The sequence below is a fragment of the Gymnoscopelus braueri genome, assembly GCF_963280865.1.
Source record: "Gymnoscopelus braueri genome assembly, chromosome: 4".
Taxonomy (NCBI): Eukaryota; Metazoa; Chordata; class Actinopteri; order Myctophiformes; family Myctophidae; genus Gymnoscopelus; species Gymnoscopelus braueri.
This window is the reverse complement of record NC_137605.1, coordinates 46,088,763-46,105,642: the sequence shown is the minus strand read 5'-3', so window position 1 is coordinate 46,105,642 and position 16,880 is coordinate 46,088,763.

Sequence of the window (16,880 nt, the reverse complement as noted above, 5' to 3'; positions counted from 1 at the left end):
ATACTGTGAAATAAAACAATCTTACAATAAATGCAGGGAATCTCTGTACGTACGTCTGTAATCCACGTATCTCGAGAACCGTTCGACCGACCGACTTTAAATTCACAGCTCACGTCACAGATGCCCTGAGGGAGTGCAGTGCCTGGCGTCGAGTCGGTCAGATAGGCGGTTGTCCAGAACCGACAGAAAAGGCTCTGGCCATGGCCCAATGGCCCAAATAAGCCAATTGATTGCCATGGCAACCCCAGCCTAAGCTTGATTTGGCTAATTCCCCACACCTGCCATTTGATTACTTCACTTTCCACAGTCAGTTTGCACTCTTCAGACATTCTCCACACATTCTCCACAGACGTTTACCACTGCACAAGGACATTCCCTATTTGCATCGTTTCCGAGTAGGCACTGTTCTAGTATTAATTAAATAAGAATAATGTGTAGACTGTGTTTTTGTTGGATTTCTACTGTAACACTTTCCTTTTTGCTCAACAATTGTGTGAAACCTGTCCTGAATAAGTCACAGATAAGTTAACTTACTAATTACACGTTTTCATCAACTCACTCATGGAGAGATGAGTGATAGCAATGATGAACCACATGCTGTGAGTAATGCCCAAGGACTACGATAACAGTGAATCACCCTTTTCATCTGTTTAATGATGAAAATTCTCATTTTGCCAAAGTTTCTTATATAAGCCGTAACAACCGACTGTGGTTGGGAAAATCGAGCCTTTGCCTCTCATGTGGTATGATGGGACAGTGGCAGGGTGGGCTATCCTATACTGTAGTAACATTACCCATAGGGAGGTACAGTACAGTCTCATGCTGATGGGCCGAGCGTACAGTATATTTAAACATTTTAGTTAACTTACCCAGAGTCGCCTCCCATCACTCTAACAGTACCTCATGTTGTTAAGGAGACAGTGCTGAGCAATGAAGTTGATGATCAACACTTTCCTCTGGGACAAATCAAATGTAGGGGGAGAGAAGCAGTGATGCAGTGGCTGAATTCTTAAATTGAAATAAATGGCTTGGCGCCTGAATTAAGATCTCTCAATCATTTTTGAGTGAAGAGCCAAATCAAGCCATCATTTCTCTGTTTATCAGTTCACTAGTAAAAGACCTCTACTACCACACCTTTATTGATTATTAAAATGATTTGTTTACAATGTATTGAAAGTGCAGGAGAAGTGAGGGACCCTGGGAAGGAAGAGGTTGTAATGTCAGAAGTGGGCGGCTGTCGTGGCAAAGGTGTTGATGGCACTCCGCTCCGTTATCATGCCTCACAACGCCCCTTAGCTTATCCACTATCAGCCATGGCCTCTTGTGGCTTATTGCTTTACTTTGTCAGTGTGTGAACATAAACCTCATTGGGGCATGAAAAACTAAACTCATGAATGAAACATGTCACTGTCCATCCTAAATACAATGCTAAATAAAATGGCATTGTAATGATTATTTAGCTTTTGCAAAATAATAGCGTGAAATCTCTCCTGAATAAGTCATGGATAAGTTAACTAAAAGCCAAGTTTTCATCAAGCGTGAAGAATGATAGCAGTGATGAACCACAAACTGTGAGCAGTGCCCAGTGAGTATCATAGGGTGACTCACCATTATCATCTGTGTAATGATGAAAATTAAAAAGACGAAAACTGTCATTTTGCCAAAGGTTCTTATGAGCACTTACGGTGGTTGTGAAAAATCTAGGCCTTTGCCTCTCATTTATAGGTTATGTCCTTTCTTCAAGCCTTTACTTGGGTAATCATCTCCTGTGGTGTAATTGAGGTAAGGTCATTAAAAACAGAATAAAATGGCAGGCCCTTATTCAGTCGGACCTGGATTTGAATGGGCCAGACCATGGTTCGCCTTTCTCCTAATGAATACAGTACATAAAGCATCATTCACAGAGATGTCCGCAATTATTTTAATGTCAAGATGAGATGTTACCTAATGTATTATATCATCATCAGGTTTATCATCACTGAGTAAACCATTTATGAGCCTCAGTTCAGCTAAGGTTTCTGTGTGCTAATTAAAAAAAGAATTACAATCTGTACAGAGACCGTTCATCACCAAGTTCTCAAATTTCTCCTCCTTTTTTTATGTATAAAGTTGCATAATGACCAATGACCATGCTATTGTTTAATTTGTCTTCTCTAATACCTGGAATGGGATAACATTTGAATTGTGATTATGACATGGTTATTATCAGGAATTTAGACTGTATATTTAGATTTCTATGTTTTTGTGTATATAGTTGTTTGTGCTGTTTCGTCCAGTTGTTTGAGTGTTTGACGTTTAATGGACCACAATGGAAACAAGCCTTTGGCTTTTTGTGTCATCCATTTGGTGTGTTTTTAACTTTTAACTTTTAACATAAAAACTAATTATACTTGAGTTCCCTGACCTTAAACCATGAAGCCATACTGTATATAAGGTACTTAAAGCAGCACTATGTAACTTTCCTCTTCTACCCCGGATTTGAACCCGGTTTCCTGTGCAAGTGCTGACATTTTTACCATTGATCGAATAGAGCCGGCCTGCTTGCTCAGGGGATAAATTGAATCTTGACCATCAGGTAAAAATTTGTGTCAGATCCTCTGTCTAAGTGAGACATGACCTTTGACACGATCTAAATGTCTCAATAGACGAGCAGGGAGACAAAATACAAAATACAACCACCCCAATTGTATAAGTTATATTGTATCAACATATTACCAAACTAGCCGTATGACTCTCCAGTAGACCCCAAGCCCCCAGAACCCAGAGGTTGCATTGAAGCGCATTGGACATGCTGGCCATTCATAGGTACTGCAGCTTAAAACGCATAACGTGTCGCAGAAGCCCCAAACAGGCACCGCCCTTTACATTTCACAACCCAGAAGAAGGGGTGATTTAGGACTATGTGCTGGGTGTGAGCAACTCAATGCAAGTGGATGGGCGGGGATTTCCGGTGCCCTCTCTATTATTTTTAACTCTATGGTAGACCCCGACCAGATGATCAAAGGGTACGCACTGGCACATAGGGTTCGCTAGCATATCACATAAATGGCTAGGAGCTAGACCATTAAGAGCTTTAAAAGTTAGCAGTAAAATCTTAAAATCAATCCTGAAGGAGACTGGCAGCCAGTGAAGTGCAGCTAAAACCATTAAGAGCTTTAAAAGTTAGCAGTAAAATCTTAAAATCAATCCTGAAGGAGACTGGCAGCCAGTGAAGTGCAGCTAAAACAGGTGTTATGTGCTCAAATCTCCTGGTACCAGTGATGAGCCTGGCTGCCGCATTTTAAACCAATTGCAAGCGATGTATTAAGCTTTGACTGAGACCAGAGTACAAGGCATTACAGTAATCCAAGCGAGAATACACTAGAGCATTCACAGCGGTCTTCAAGATTTTTTTTTCCTGTAGAAAGAAACGATTTTATCTTATAGATGTTTCTTATTATGTGCATGAAGCTGGTTTGAAGTTTGAACCACCTTTTTTACCTCGCTCTCAAAACAGAGTTCGGAGTCAAATTGGACACCCAGGTTCCTTGCAACGGGAGTCACATTAGTTGCCATGTGGCCAAGACTGTCTAGAATGGTGTTTTTTGAAATTTGGAGACATCCAGGATTTGTATATCACTTTCCTAAACAGGGTTACAAAGTGCTTTACCAAACAAAATAATAAAATGCTGCAACATAACGAACAATATTATTATTATAAAACAGCAAAGTAAAAAACAAACAAACAGAACAAATGATAAAATAAACATCAATTCAAAACAAATTAATTTGAAACAAATTCAAAACAGATTAGCTTGGATAAGAGGCAATACACACAGCAGGACCATTTCCCCTGTGGCTCTTTCCTCCTGTCAATGGAGTGAGTTCATTTCATAGCAACCAATGGGGCTTTACATCACATAAAATGGCTTGAATGGAGAGTTCTGTAGATCAAAGAGATTAAGAGATATATGAAAGGTTAGTGTTGTGGGCTAGTGTGTTGATTGGCCTCTGAGCAGGAACAGATCCTATCCAGGACCAGAGAGAAGGCCAAAGAGACAGGCCATGTGCTTTGTTCTTCTGTGAGCACATGGCAATTAGGGCAGCTCTTGACAGGCTGTGAGGGAAGACAGCTCTGAAAAGGCTTACCAAAATACAGTACCACTTCATTTTCCTTTCATTCATTCAGACTGCACCCTCATCCAACACGATATCTTGTCTACAGGAGCAGGAAGTATAATTTGTCCCATCCTGCTGGATGGTACTTGTATAGAACAGATTGAACATGTTTGAATGTTTGTAAACAAGCACTCAAAAATGTGGAGGAGAGGATATAGAGTTATAGCAAACTTTAATATACAAAAAATAGAACATGTTTCGACCAGTTAAGGTCTTCATCAGGGTGAGAACTAGACTGACAAACAAACGGGCAATTAGGCCCTAATGCCGTTGCCCGTTTCGGACGATCTGTCCTGCGTGTCCGTCCGTCCCCCCCTTTCCTGTCTATCTTCACTTCTAAACTATCAATAAAGGCCCCAAAAAAAATTGCTGTTCACATGAACTTACAAATGAACAGGCAATTGGTTACCATTGGTTACGATTGACACACCCAACACTGCACGTGTGTGCGTGAACAACTCACTGACTGTAATTGTAGGAACAAGACCATAATACATAGACAATCAGTGAATTGACATATTAAGAGATGCACGCAAGAGCATGAGCTGTATTACCAGGAGAAAGATACAACCAATGCAGAAACAAATTAAAATAAGGCAAAATATAAACAAGTAAGTCAAATAGTAAATAATTAAAAAAGAAAAGCAAAATAAAGCAAAAAAGGGACAGAAAATGTTTTATATTTTGAATTACATTCTATTCCCTGTATTATTTGACTTGGTTGTGGTGAATGGTGATGTCATGATGATTCGGTCAATACAGTACTAGGCCAGTGGCTGTTGGCATTGCGTGCAGTAAGGTATAAACATATACATACATTTACAGCCTCTTTAAGCATTATGATGATGGTGTGAATTTGAAATCTTGAGAGTCATTCCAGGCTACACAGAGCTTTTCCCTGTGGTATTGTAGCGAAAGCTAAGGCGCTAAGGCACTAACAAATTAACTCAACGTTGTGCTGTTGGGCTTCCTCTAGCCCGTGATACTTCAATCCTTCAGCAGATGAATTAGATTAGATGGCTGGGGGGACGAGGGGACAGGACTGGGTGATGTGAGACACACTTCTAAAGGAAACACAAACCTCTCTTGCAATCAACAAACCACGTATAAACCATGTATTTGCAATTGGAAATCAATCAATGTTTAGTTTTTTTGTCTGAACTATCCCAGGCAAACAAGTTTATCAATTTGTTTTACAGTAAATGAGATGCAATGCCACCTCCCCAGACATCTACATGCCTACACTGTTTCTCGTAGTTAACCCTAGTAGTTGTTAGGGCTGTGCCTGGCGTTGAATAATCAGATTTGGTAGTTCAATGACAATTAATTCGATGATTTGTTTTATTTATTAAGGTGATAATCTATCGCAACTGCATGGTTTTCACATAAGAATTACGTTTAGCCAAAATCTTGCTTTTAATCCAGTCTTTCTTTACAATTTACAATCTACATTTTAGGCTTTTAGCAGACACTCCAGAGCAACCTACGACTTCGCAAGATCAGAGTAAATGGCATGAGCCGCCTAGTCAACAAATTACACTTTAAATGGTCATGCTACAATTAGTGCTACATAGTAACTAGGATATCAGGTAAACATCAAACCAAGAATCTGTCAAAATTCTAAATGCAAACTATCTTTCATCTGTTTTCTTTCCGGCAGACAGCTTCAATAAAAATCGATCAACTGAGGGGACTCTGACAGATTATTCAAAACGTCGACTTAGGGGGCAGCAAAACTAATTGTAAATGTTAGGTCACTCCAGTCCAATTCAAAGATTAGTTTGTTGTGACAAATGAGATTTAGCACGTCCAGACCTGAGCACGGCTCCTTAATCTGACCTTTTGATTGGTCCTTTGATAAGTGTTCAGATGACTATCCTGCTGGTCAGGATGAAGAGTTCCCGGGAGGACACGCCTTTTAATGTGGAAAAAGTCATTCTCAGCGAGTGTGTGTGTGTGTGTGTGTGTGTGTGTGTGTGTGTGTGTGTGTGCGTGTGTGCGTGTGTGTGTGTGTGTGTGTGTGTGTGTGTGTGTGTGTGTGCGTGTGCGTGTGCGTGTGTGCGCACACGTGTGTGTGTGTGTGTGTGTGTGTGTGTGTGTGTGTGTGTGTGTGTGTGTGTGTGTGTGTGTGTGTGTCTGTGTGTGTGTGTGCGTGTGTGCGTGTGTGTGTGCGTGATCCTTGGGCCTATACTGTTCTCCCTTTATCTTCTCCCCCTGGGACTAATTTTTAAGAAGCATGGCATCTCATACCATCTCTATGCAGATGATTCTCAAATCTACATGCCCTTAAAGAAGGAAAGTAATAGCTCCCTGACACCACTTCTAGATTGTCTAAATTATGTTAAAACCTGGATGGCTTTTAACTTTCTAAGTGTCAATGAAAAAAAGACAGAGGTCATAGTGTTTGGGCCTAGTGGTCCTGGCATTATACCCACCAATCTTTGCCCCCTACAGTCATATTAGTCAGGGGATATTAGCAGAAACATTTCCAATCTTGGAATAAATTCCTTACCAAAAAAAAACTTCACCAATGTGTTTGTAAAAGTGTCTAGTAACACATCTCACAAAGACTGAAATGCAGTTCCCCTAGGAGAATTTTTGACAGCTGCTGAAAGTTGGGGTACCCACCATAACCTTATGTGGGGGGGGGGGGAAATCCAAATTTAATTCTGTTTTAAGTAGCATGTGAGGGGTCAAACTAGGGTGTTTTTATGATTCTGAATCCATTGCAAGCATTTGTTTTGCAAAACCACTCCTTGGGCTAAAAAGCCCAATCTCAATGGGCTTTTAGTTTTTACACAAAAAGTATACCTGGAAAAGGATGGCTTCGTCCGTTTTTAGCCCAAGGAGTGGTTTTGGTGCAAAACAAATGCTTGCAATGGATTCAGAATCATAAAAACACCCTAGTTTGACCCCTCACATGCTACTTAAAACAGAATTAAATTCTGATTTATTTTCACGCATAAGGTTATGGTGGGTACCCCAACTTTCAGGAGCTGTCACAAATTCTCCTAGGGGAACTGCATTTCAGTCTTTGTGAGATGTGTTACTACACACCTTTACAAACACATTGGTGAAGATTTTTTTTGGTAAGGAATTTATTCCAAGATCTTTTTAATATCCCCTGACTATATGTGAAACCTGTTGTCTCCAACCTTGGAGTCAAATTTGACAATCTGCTCAAATTAGACAAACAGGTAAATGCTGTGGTCAGCTCCAGCTTCTATCATCTGAGACTGCTTGCCCGAATTAAATCAGTTCGGTCCCTCAATGATTTTGAGCGCGTCATTCACGCCTTTATTTCCACACGTCTGGACTACTGTAACGCGCTATATGTCGGGCTAAATCAAGCCTCCTTGGCACGCCTGCAGCTAGTCCAAAATTCTGCGGCACGCCTCCTGACAGGAACCAGTAGGCGTGAGCACATTACGCCTGTGCTGGCCTCACTCCACTGGCTACCTGTTCGCTTCAGAATTGATTTTAAAATTGTATTGTTTGTTTTTAAATCCCTGAATGGCTGGGCACCTCAGTACCTCTCTGACCTCATAAAGGTCTATACCCCCCCAAGGTCACTGCGGTCTGCTGGCCAGCTAAGTCTTGAGGTCACAGTAAGGACCAAATTAAAGACCAGAGGCGACCGAGCCTTCGCTGCCATAGCCCCCACCCTATGGAATGCGCTCCCCCCCATGTTAAAAGGGCCCCCACCATTGAGACTTTTAAATCTCGGCTTAAGACACACCTTTACACCTTGGCATTTTAACCCCACTTGAGAGTTTTCTGTGGTCTATGTCTTATTTGTTTTCTGTGTGTTTGCTGGTGTTTTCTGTGTTTTTAGCATATTTTAGCTTGTATTTTGCATGATTTTCTGTACAGCACTTTGTAAACCCTTAACCCTGGTTGTGAAATGTGCTATACAAATAAAGTGGATTGGATTGGATTGGATTGCGTGTGTGCGTGTGTGCGTCCGCGTCGTGTGTGTGTCCATAAACTAATTCCTATTCTTGCCTCTACAAGGGGCAAATGATTCAGCTCTTGTTTGTAATGGTGATCATGTTTAGAATGCATCCCGGTTTTCTGTCTCTGCCTGTCTCAATAATCCCCACACAACAAGCCATGTTATGTAAAAAAAAGAACATGACACAAATACAGATATATGAACATACAGTATTATTTGTACATATCTATCAAAAGGATAAAACACAAAAAAAGCTTGACAACTTATTTCCATTTGTGGTCCTTTAACATTTAAGACTTAAGGCTTGCAGACAAACCATTCAGTACCATACAGTATAAAAACGAGCCCTTACCCATTGAGACAACATGCAATGGCTGTTTGGTAAACAAACTCCAGCAGCCCTGGGGGGCCAGTTCTAAGAAAGGTGGTGCGGTCGGCTGAGTGCACCACAGGGAGCTCCCTCCCATCCCTGCAGGGCGCATACGAGGGCAGGTGTTTGAGTAGGCCAAAAAGGATTGTGAAGGACAGCCACCACCCCAGTTACCTTATGTGGATTATGCGGTCGACATGCTGACATTTTGCGCCTTAATCCCAGACGATATGCATGGAGCATATCGTCTCTGTTGGGTGGAAAGGAGGTTTCTGCCCGACGGCGACGATATGCTTTCACTGTTTTGTTTTGGTTTAGAATTTCATTGAAAGGTTACAGAGCTGCTTGTCTCCCAGCTGTGTCTATACTAGAAGATGTGTACAAGGGAATAATAAAACTGAGGAACATACAATAGGTTGTTTTAATGATGAAGTAAAATGTAAGGTTTATCTTTTAACACATGTCGGTCTGTGCTCTCATGATAATGCTCAGGGGTGTCCTCCCAGTATCCTTGGATTATCGTTTTATGTGGTGTCCCATACTATAGCAATAACACGTTTTTATGTATGTTGTTCCTATATATGGATCTAACAGAAGGAGCTTGTGTAGAAAGCTGTCCAAGGTAATGCTCATCTCACTGTCTTTTAGTACAACAAATGATAGAGGCACTCCACCGCTGGTACCTATCTCTTTTCACCAGCCCAGTGCTAATGTGTGAAGCCTTCTATTTTGTTCTATAAATATGTGGCTTTCAGCATTGCAGGTACTTCCATTCAGGGCTTTGTGATGTATCTCCCTAGCAACGATTGTGCATTTAATTTTGTGCTTTGGTTGCTTTATGAGAATGTCTTAATTGGCACACCTACTGCATGTTTTATGTGGGGTGGTCCAATTAAATTCACTACAAAACTAGTCATAGAATCTGTACAAATGTACAAATTTGTGTGAGTTTTAGACAATATTTCTGTGAGTAGTTGCAAAAAGTTTGTTTTGAAGAAAACGTGAAATGGCAGATAATCTAGACCAGCACAAATTGCAAAGGCCTATATGTGGAGTTGTGTCGTGATCCAAGGAATCCAGGGGGGAAACAGTTTTTGATTTTACAACCTACGGTTCAAGAGTTATAGGCCAAAATAGGAAGTGATTGTTATAGCGCCAGCATCTGGCCGATTTGAAACAGTTGTGATGGAGGCTCTTCCTTGGCCAATCAGAAGGGAATCTGAAAAAGCTGATATACATCGTGATCACGCACGTGACCACAGAGATGTGTACCAATTTGCGTGCGTTTTGGACACAATCTGTAGGAGTAGCAACAAGTGTGCTTGGCAAAAAATGCATAACAGCGAAAAATGGGCATGGCAGTTGGGGGAAGATTCAAGGAATCCAGAGAAAAACACATTTTGATTGTACGCCCTAAGGTTTAAGAGTTATAGGTCAAAACGTGAATTGGTCTGTTATAGCGCCACCATGAGGCCGATTTAAAAGATTTGAGGCAGAGGTTCTTCCTTGGCCTAAACTGGGAGTGTGCGTGCACAGTTCCACGCGGAGTAGTCTAACGCGCCAGAGATTAGCTGTTCACAGACACACGGACGGACACACGGATGGAGGGACGGACAGACAGACAGACAGACAGACAGACAGACAGACAGACAGACAGACAGACAGACAGACAGACAGACAGACAGACAGAATAAAGTGAGCATAATAAAGCCTGAAAACAACAGCAGCATGTTAAAATCAGTATCATGTTGATTAACAGGTCCTAAATCACATGTAGTTCTGAATGTGTACATTCAGTACAGTGCAAAGCAGTATCATGTGTAAATTAAAAAAAAGTGCTAATGAAGTCCTTAATCACACATACTCTATGTACATTCAGCTGATGCATTCATTCAGTATATTTTAGCTGAATGTTCACCTATTTCTGCCAAATGTTCACCTATGGTGACATGCTAGGGTTCATGTGGTTAAAAGATTGTTGAATTGTCATCTATGATCCTAAAATGGTCATGGGGTAGCCAGATGCACTTGAGCGGAATGGACAACTGGCTGTTGTTGCTCAGCAACATTATCTTTCCACTTGTCATAGTGGGAAAGCGAGAGTAAGGGGAGAGACATGGCTTGCGGCTGCTCACTCCAGCATGCAGGGAATGCAAGTTGAAAATTAACTGTGTTGTGATACACACACCTGACACAACCACCCACATTTGCCATACAATCACAATGAATGTCAGACTTATATAGTTTCACAGAGTAAAAGCGTGTTGTTTTGTAAAACAATCAAGGCGCGGAAAGCAGAATTATCTCTCTCCAAATATTTGATTGATACAAAAAAATGTTGATACTGATTCGTTGGTGCTTTGATGCTTGGGGATTCTGCTGCTATCTTATTTATAATACTGTAAAGTATTTTATGTCACATAGGCATGTACTTGTGCATACATGTTATAATTACAACACTTCAGTTTTGATTGTCTGACCTTCTGCATGCCTGCAATGGAATGATTAATTCCAAATTATTCTGGGATAAATCATTGTGATTGGGACTTTAACCAAAATAAGATATCACTAAGATGAATTGATGGCACCGATGCACTAAGATGAATTGATGGCACCGATATGTTTGGGAAATACCCACAAATCACCTTGTTCATATAGTAGTAGATCTCAGTCTCATATTTTGAACTGTATGACCAGAGAACCTTGCTAGCAGATGCTGTAGGTGTAGGGCTTAAATGACCCTGGAACTCAATGTACATCCAGATGTCACTTTTCCCATGTGAATGCACTGAAGTAAAGAACGTACCAGTTCCTCACCCCCGACGTACGTCAATCCCCATCTCCGTCTAGTATGTACGCCACTTAAGGCATAGAATCTGGAGTACCAGCAGAGGAACACACATGCCCTGTGTGTGAGAGTCCTGAAGTAGGCACTGTGACAGGGTAGAATGACTTAACACTTCCTCCTGTTCAACAGTGGACAAAGTACTCAGCTGATCTGTCAAACTTGTACTTGAGTTAAAGTACTGGAGTACTTGCTTTAAAAGAATACTTAAGTATTCAAAAGTACATGCTTTTAAAACTACTGAAGTATTCAATAGTACAAATTATAAATACAAGAAATATCAATTATATTTATTTGATATTTATGTTTTATAATATCTCAATTTAACAATTTAATTAAAAAAACACATTAACCCTGTTGGCCCTATTTTGTGGAAATGTGTCAAAAATGTTCAACCATCAAAGATGATTTTGTTTTAAATTCAGAAATAGCAGGGGAAAAGAAGTTTTACAACTCACAACGAATTGCGATGAGACACTATGTGCGCTATGATCTGTATACTTTATGTTTCAAGTTTCTGTAAGTGGCTTTTCATACCTTACTGAAATTAATGGAAGAAAAAAAGATTCACACAGCCAAAGTGCAGGAAGTATAGTGGAAATTGTGCACACAATTATCACCTCTGCATTGATTTATTAAAAAAGGTTGACGTTTGGGTCACAAGGAACTTTCTCAAGACATCTCCACCATAAGGTGACATATACTGTAAGCGCATGAATACAGCCCATAATTACATGATAGTCCACACAGCTGTGGTCTATCATGTAAGTATGGGCTATAAAGTGAATTAAGTGCTTTATGGTTGAGATGTCTTGAGAATGGTTGACCTTTTTACGGTGTGGCACTGAAGGGGCCAGCCTTCAACAACAGGGTTGGTTTACATTGTGTGTGTGTGTGTGTGTGTGTGTGTGTGTGTGTGTGTGTGTGTGTGTGTGTGTGTGTGTGTGTGTGTGTGTGTGTGTGTGTGTGTGTGTGTGTGTGTGTGTGTGTGTGTGTGTGTGTGTGTGTGTGTGTGTGTGTGTGTGTGTGTGTGTCCACAAAAGTAGGCCATCTGTATGTCCCCACAAAAGCAGCGGAACACTCAAATCAGCTGACGCTGCTACATGTGTCACGGTTCCCACAAAGGTAGACCAATCACAGTAAACTACACAGCTCAGCTGATGCTGCTATGCTAATCACAGATCACCTCATGCTGCTTAAGATGACTTGATATCGTAGGTTATAGCATGTACAGATTACATGCCATGCCATTATTAGACCCTGTTGTGTTTGATAAATCATTGCAGAGGTGATAAGTATAGGAAACTGGGAATTGACTTTTTCTTCGGAATTCGATCTTTGGGGGAATTGATTCCCTGTGCACAACAGAAGAGACAAATCAAATCAAGTGGTGTGTGTGTGTGTGTGTGTGTGTGTGTGTGTGTGTGTGTGTGTGTGTGTGTGTGTGTGTGTGTGTGTGTGTGTGTGTGTGTGTGTGTGTGTGTTGCCTTCTACTTATGTTACTTGAAAGGAAAAAAAAGAAAAAACTATGGTATGCTTTGGTCGGCAGTAACATTAAATGACGACTTCAGCCATTTTCATCTTCATATAATTAATTGGTCCTAAGCTCATTATAATATGGTACCATTTTTGTCTATTCACTCTGTGTCTCAGAGGAGGGCCGTGGACAGTTCAGAAACCCGCCTGCCAGTGACATCATTGAAGGGGAATCTAAGCGAATAGAAACTGTAGGCTTTCTATTCCTGGAAAGTTAGCATGCTATATTAGAAGCCATTGTTTTCGCATTAATAAAAAGTCAAGTTTCAGAATCTTGTTTGAAATGACTAAACCCGCCGATGATGTCACTGGTAGGCGGGTTTCTGAATTGTCCGCAGCCCTCCTCTGAGACACAGACCGAGTAGACAAAAATGTTACCATATTATAATGAGAATTAGTGACGACCAATTATATGAAGATACTGTAGGTTGAAAATGTTTGAATTGGTCCTATTGTGGACCCATTTTTGGCACGATGCGACACGTTGTGAGCTTGTAGATCTACTATTTTCACTGTTGATGTTGATGTTTTGTTCATGCATTGATATTAAAAAGAAAAAGTACTTTGTAATTTGTACTTTTGAATGTTTAACTCAAGTACAAATTTAACTGATCAACTTTCACCTGTAGTTGTAGTAATATTTGACCAGGAGGAGTATACTTCGAATGGGGTTGATTACTTTGTCCACCACTTCTGACCACTGACACTTTTCACAAAGGCCACCCTCCCTGCTCCCAATTACCTGTGGCCTCTGAGATCCAACCTCTGATTTCATGGTTTGTTAAATGGCCTGGTCTTTCTCTTTCTTCTGAATTTGATTTCCACAGGTGATGGGTACTTTAGCCTGCAGTCTTTTATTCCCCTACTTTAGTCAGGGTTTTGCAGGCATCAGTTAAGTGGTTGCATACAGTATTCCATCAATGCCTTTTGTCTTGTATGTATGTTGCTGAGTTTTGCAGAAGCATCTTTGTTAATGACACACAAGATTGATGTGTCACTTAACTGCAAGCAGACTTTGGAGGAACCAAACTGATACGGCACAGAGAAACCCCAGGGTCATGATGAGATTGTGCACTTGTTTATTCTTCCCACATAGGCATCTCTGTTATTGCAGTACTCTGCCTTAAACAAAAAGCATTTCCACTATGATTTTCAATAAAGACATTACTTTATGTCAGTAGTCTCGGGTAATTAGCAGTGGTGTAAAGTACATAATACTCAAGTACTGTACTTAAGTACAGTTTTGAGGTATCGTATTTTTTACTTTACTGGAGCTTCTACTCCACTACGTCTCAGAGGCAAATATTGTACTTTTACTCCACTACAATTATTTGAAAACATTACTGGTTACTTTCTAGATTTTGATTGTTATTAGGCTACAAAACATACATCAACCAACCACTTAGTATATAATTCGGCTACTTGAAAATAGAAGATCTCCAAGCTCAAGCGATTTCTATACATTCTGAAAACTTGTGAAATGCGAAATTCTGCATTTGATGGATTGATTGAATATTTTATTAACAGTTGTGTGTACTTATTCCACCACTGTTAATTAGAGTTCAATGTGTTCAGGAAGTAACTTAAGGATGAAGTTGAGGTTGAACCGTGCTGTCTGGAGAGACACATAAAAGTGTTATTTTGCGCATGGGTTTTGACACAGCAGCCTCTTGGACAGTTCAGCTTTAACATGGTAAAAGTTTTCTCCAGGGTCCTCTTCTATGGAAGCCCCAGGGAGAGGGCCTTGTCACAGGCCAAGGAGGCATACTGTCATTCACAGAACACACATGGGAAAACTTTTCAAAGTTGTGTCAAAAGTGGGAAAGTTAGTTGTCCTATGTTTGATCTTCTTCTTTCTTTTTTTATGAGATTTACTTGTAGTCCATCTTTTACATTTAAACCGTTTTTTGTTACTGTCAGTATTATTAGTAAGCAAAAAAATATATATATTGTGTAGTTATTCACAACAGCACTTGTTCTTGTGCCCTACTTCATAGGCCAGTAGTAGCTTGTACTACGAAAGGGTGAGCTGGAGTTTTGACTGACAAATTCCACCATCGAATATTGAGGCTGTTATTTTCTAACACTGAGCTATATCGTCTAACCGCACGCTGGGCAAGACCTGGTATGTTGGTTGTCTAGGAAGTTGACAACCGGAAATGGTTGAATTTGGCGGAGGTACTGCCCAAGGAAATGACGTTGATCCTTTACAAATCTGTTAACATTCTCCGGGAATGAAACAAGTGTTGTGATTGGTCAAAAAATATTGTTTCCGGGGGAAACGGAAATCCTGTCCACTCAGGACTTCCTAGACACTCGCTGCTTTAGGTCGTGACCAGGCTCTTCTCTTCGCAGATGAGTGAGGCTGGGACCGAGGCTAGTCTAACCGTGAGAGGCTATACACCTCAAGTGCTCACTCATGAGGTGATGACTCTAATTAGAAGCCAATTAAGCAGACCTAAGTGGGTGGAGCACTAGGCGAGACAGCAGGGTTCCCCTTTCCCTCCTTCCCTTCCATCTCCGCATCCTTTTCTTTTCTCATCCTTTTTCTTTTTGCTTTCCTTTTCTTTTCCTTTACCTTTGCTATTTTACTCAGACCTTCTCTCTTTCCTTCTTTTTTCACTTTTTTTTTTAACATTTGTGAGATATACAAAACAAGATCATTGTTTCAACAACAGATATATATTAGTTTTTTACATGTCTTGTTACAGATTGTTGTGAGATGTTTATGACAAAAGCAATAAAAAAAGGTTAAAGTAAAGCAAATGAAGCCATCCTAGCCTTTTATCACAAAAAATAAAGCATTAGTTTGCTAGTACAGTAAACATATACCAGTCTTGGGTCAGGGTGGAACACTGTATGTTTAGAAGGAAACCTTGAGCAAGTTCAGAGCCTGATCAATCGTAACTATTTCCTTTGCTTTTTACACCTCATACGGTGGCTCAATAGCTCATTTTAAAGTAACGATTATGTCACTGTCGGTCTAATGCTGCATCAAGTCAAGGGAAATTGCTTTTATTTTTTATTTTATTTTTCTTTCTGGAGACAGGCTGGGTGTTTGCAGCAAAGCTTGCTGTTGAACAGTGTGCTCCACACAGTAATACAGTCGATACAACAATGTGGGATCTTCCAAATTAAGGCTGCTCTGATAATACCAAAGAATGAAATAGAAAAATAACAGACCCTAGTTGTAATACCATTACAGGAAATACTAGGTTTCATATCTACTCAGCAAATGAGATATATACTGTATATCCACGCCAGAGCATAGCTGCAGTATTGTAATAATCATTTATAAAGAGAAGCTCAAGCATTGTTGCATGGAATACATTTTTTTAATTATCTACACAGCCAGAAAGGGGGAAACAACATTGATCTTGAGTGTGACCATTGACCAATCATTCTCTATGTATAATATCTTATCAGTGTTAGCTTCATAGTACAGAATGTCTGAATATATTGACAAGCATGTAAATGAAGTGAGGCGGGGGCATATAATTCTTTCATTATCTAGGACATGGGCTGGAATACTGATATATAATGTACAGCACCTCTTCTCCCCGTTCTCTGCTTGCCTAAACTTGGTTGCATTCTGCTGACCGCAGTTTGCTGAGACGAACATGATTTGCTTTGTGTCCTTTATCCTCACAATGAATGTAAAATGCTCAGCGTTTTGTGAAATATAGATGTACAGTAGGGCAAGAAAGCAGGCAGAGGCATATAAAAAGGTCAGCATTTACATGATTATAGGTATCGTATTTCATCTGGTAATGCAGGGAAGTGAAATGTCTTGAGACAAACTCTCAAATGCAACTGGTCTCATCCTCCTATGAGGAATCGTTATGTACGACTAATGCGTTCATCAATAATTGATCCTGTTGACACCTTTGACCAACAACTTGCACCTACAGTACAGTACAGCACAGTACAGTATTGAGTTTGAAATCTAATCACATTGAAGTTCGTAGCCTTATGTTGTGATTTGATAATTGTCTCCGCCAGGCCGTAGCCGGAGA